Source organism: Carcharodon carcharias, chromosome 9, assembly GCF_017639515.1.
Source record: "Carcharodon carcharias isolate sCarCar2 chromosome 9, sCarCar2.pri, whole genome shotgun sequence".
In the NCBI taxonomy this organism is placed as follows: domain Eukaryota; kingdom Metazoa; phylum Chordata; class Chondrichthyes; order Lamniformes; family Lamnidae; genus Carcharodon; species Carcharodon carcharias.
This window is the reverse complement of record NC_054475.1, coordinates 88,489,628-88,493,457: the sequence shown is the minus strand read 5'-3', so window position 1 is coordinate 88,493,457 and position 3,830 is coordinate 88,489,628. Positions and strand designations below refer to the sequence as shown.

At 43.3% G+C, this 3,830-nt stretch overlaps 1 pseudogene; it reads right to left on the bottom strand.

The window, feature by feature from the left end:
• Nucleotides 1-3,374: 3,374 nt before the first annotated feature.
• LOC121282673 lies at nt 3,375-3,493 on the bottom strand (annotated as a pseudogene).
• Between the last annotated feature and the right edge of the window lie 337 nt (nt 3,494-3,830).

Genomic DNA, 3,830 nt, shown 5'->3' with positions numbered 1-3,830 from the left:
CTCTCTTTCCTCCCTCAAGATGCTCCTTAAAACCTATATGTTTGGCCAACATTTTGGCCAACCACTCTCATATCTCTTTTGGGGTGTGTTGTCAAATTTGCCTTATTAATTCTCCCGTGAAGCACCTTGGGATGTTTTATTACATTAAAGGTGTTGTACAAATATAAGTTGTTGTTGATTTTGGCTGTTGCTACAATTCTGTCAACATTTGGTGCTTTCTATAGTTGTTTAAAGTTACAAGGGTCTATAGGGAGTGGTATGACAGTACTGAAAGAACCTTTGCTGAAGTGAGGCTTCTGCCCAAACAAATTGTTCCCAGGTATGGGTGCACACTCATTTCCTTTAGAATATAGCATGTCTTGGAGAGCCTGAACCTCAGCAAATGTGCTACCTGCAATCACAATTCCCCATTCACCAATTGTCCCACACCTTACCTTCCCTTTTTCACTGCCTATCACAGCATTTCCTTGGCCACAATTTGAAAATAAAAGCACTCAAACATTAAACATTCTAAACCACATGTTTAAGTCAAATGATTCCATATTGCATTACAAAAGTCAGATATAACCCTGTGTATTCCTTTAGTGTTGTTTGTATGCCTTTTCCTGTCCTAGTGCTCTGTGCAGCATTACCCCGCTACTTGTAGCATGGTTGGTGGAAGGCTACTAGTTTTCAGTGAGGGGAGGCTACAGATGGTCTCGGAGGACAGCCTGGAGCATTTCTGGTTCTAGAAGGCCCGGCTGCAAACTGCACCATCTCGGTATCGGCAGCAGCAGTCTGGGCTGGCTGGCTGGCTGGCTGGCAACAGCAAGAGCACTGGCGAAGTGGCAGTGGTGGGAGGATGAATCCTGTCTTCCTGAGAGATGACAGTAGGTGCAAAGGATTAACATCAGAAGCATACATGATGCTGATGTAATAATGATGTCAGATCACATGACTGAGAAGTGAGCGAGATCTGGGACGAGCAGAAGCCCAACCTCGCCTAGGAGTCCAAATGCGTAAACACTTGCTGTAAATAAAGAGTAATAGTTTTAAGAAACTACAGACTCGAGCAGCATACTTTGGTAGAATAGACAATCTCCAAAACACCCATCTATACACCGACCACACAACGAAACAAGATGGCAGTATGTAAAAGACCCAGCAAACATTAAAAAGAAGATACAGGGCTGGCAAGAAAATAAATCCTCGAAGGAAGGACAAAAGAAAAATAATTAAGACACACCAAGACATAAGAACATCGTGGAAACAGCAGATAAAAACTGAGACACAGACTTGGAGACTGGACAGCAGTGAGGACAGGCCTGAAGCAGCAATCAACAGCACAGGAACAATTCTAGGGCTCAGAAGAAGCATGGAACACACACTACCACTCCCAGCACCATTTCGGAGTGCAGAATGTTTGCAACAGGGCCAGAGCTGGGACAACTGGAGTAAAAGGTTCACAAGGTACAGAAATGCTTTAGTATTACACAAAAAGACCAGGTCAGTACACTACATTATACAATAGGATCAATTACTGACGATGTGATAGCAAAGCAGGGCGCTGAGGAGACTTCAACTTCTTATGAAGAAGTCCTGCAAGTAATTGGCTCATTTTTCAGCCCCTGTAGGAATTTAATAATAGAGAGGGCTAACTTTAATAAATGAAAGCAAAGACCCCAGGCAAAAGTATAGATTCATTCACCAACGATCTGTATAGGCTGGCAGGGAACTGTGATTATGTCATCTTAAGGGATGAGCTGATCGATGACAGAATTATAGTTGGGGTACCAGACAAAGCATTATCTTACCTCTTACAGACAAGAGAGGATTTAACATGAGTAAAAGCAATGCAGATTGCAAGGAAAACAGAACTCAGGAAATAGAATCGGGTACTTGCTCGCAGGGAAAGAGAGGTCCCTTGAAGAAGATTGAATGAGACCATTCAGGTTATAGGCCACAACAGAAGAAGCACACCAAAGCCTAAGCCCATTCAAAATGAGGCAAAGCCCACCAACCACCATTTTGAAATGTCTTCGGTATGGTGGGCATAAACTGCATAAGCGAAAAGAATGTCCAGCGGGACGTAGTGTGCCACAAATATGGAAAAATAGGCCACTTCAAACCTGTTTGTCACTTGAGAACACTGACAACCTGTAAAAAGATGGAGAAAATTTTAAAACAGAGACACATACAAGAAGTGGAAGAATTACAAGCAAAGGAACTAACCTTCCTGGGTGAGGTAAATGATACCGAAAACAAATATTGGAATATTATACTTGAAGTGGATGGATTCCCCATAGAATTTAAACTAGATACAGGAGCAAGGGTTTCTGTTTTATCAGATTTAGTCAAATGGCTCAAAGAGATTACATTGCAACCATAATTTATTAAATTGCAACCCTGATTGGACAACTTTAAAAGTGAATGGTCAACTCGTGATAAAGCTGAAATATAAAGACTGAGAAATCCTCAAACCTCTCTATGTCATTCAAAATCAAGAGTGCTCTCCACTAAGCAGGAAGGTATGTCTAAAATTGAAATGAATCCATAAAGTGGATGCTTTTGATCCCAACCATACAATGAAATAGTAGGTTTGTGCTCCATAGAGCCACTGTCACTCCCCCAGCTGGCGCTTCAGCAATCTTAATCTGTTGGAGGACAGATTGCTGGGTTGCCGTGACACCCTACATACTTCTATGAACATTGTTGTCTACAGCCATGCGGGAAACAGTTTGAGATGAAGTTACATTGTTTCATAGTTTGCCATTGGAGATTTGAACTCTTGATCTTGGGGTTATAAACCCAGTTCCATAACCACTTGGCTATTTAGGCCAAGCTTAAAGGGATAAGGAATCCGTGTGAAACTTGATCAGACGCACAGCTGATGCTGCCATACAGCTGGGGCCTTTCAAGATGTAACTCTTTTGAGTACAAACACGTTTCCATCTGTTTCAGATGAAGTTACATTGTTTCCCACTGTGAGATTTGAACTCTTGATAATCTTTTAAATGAAAACCAAATCAACAAAATTGGGATAAATCAGGCACAGCCCCTAATTCAGGTCAGCTGTAAAACCAAGAACAAAGTTTAAAGGAAACTTACAAACTTTAAATCAAAATGTGATTAAAGGGGTCAACAAAACACCCCAGTCCCCGCGGTGCCCACCGAGCACGGAAGGCCTCGAGAGTGCCAGCAGACACCGCGTGCTCCTTCTCCAGGGACATCCGACAGCGAACGTAGCCGCGGAAGAGGGACAAACAATCGGGCGGGACTCCCCCGTCGATCGCCCGCTGCCTGGACCTGTTAATGGCCAACTTGGCCAGGCCCAGGAGCAGGTTCACGAGGAGGTCCTCCTCCTTCCCGACCCCCTTCCGCACCGGGTGCCCAAAAGCCTACTGCACCTGGTATTCCCAGGCAGTCTCCCATCCAAGTATTAAACAGGCCTGAGTCTGCTTAGCTTCCGAGATCAGACGAGATCGTGCATTTTCAGACTAGCATGGCCGTAGGCTTAAAGGAAACTTACAAACTAACACGTTTCCATCTGTTCCTATTCAGATGAAGTTACATTGTTTCATAGTTTGCCATTGTGAGATTTGAACTCTTGATACTCTTTCGAGTACAAACCTGTTTCCATCTGTTTCAGATGAAGTTACATGTTTCACAGTTTGCCATTGTAAGATTTGAACTCTTGATCTCAGGGTTACAAACCCAGTACCATAACCACTTGGCTATTTAGGCCAAGCGTTGGAAACCGTTTGAGCTTGCATTATCAGCATCCTGTCCCATATTAGCTTCAGCTGTGTTTTTTTGTGCCGCAACACTAGGGGGAGAGCTTCATGCACATG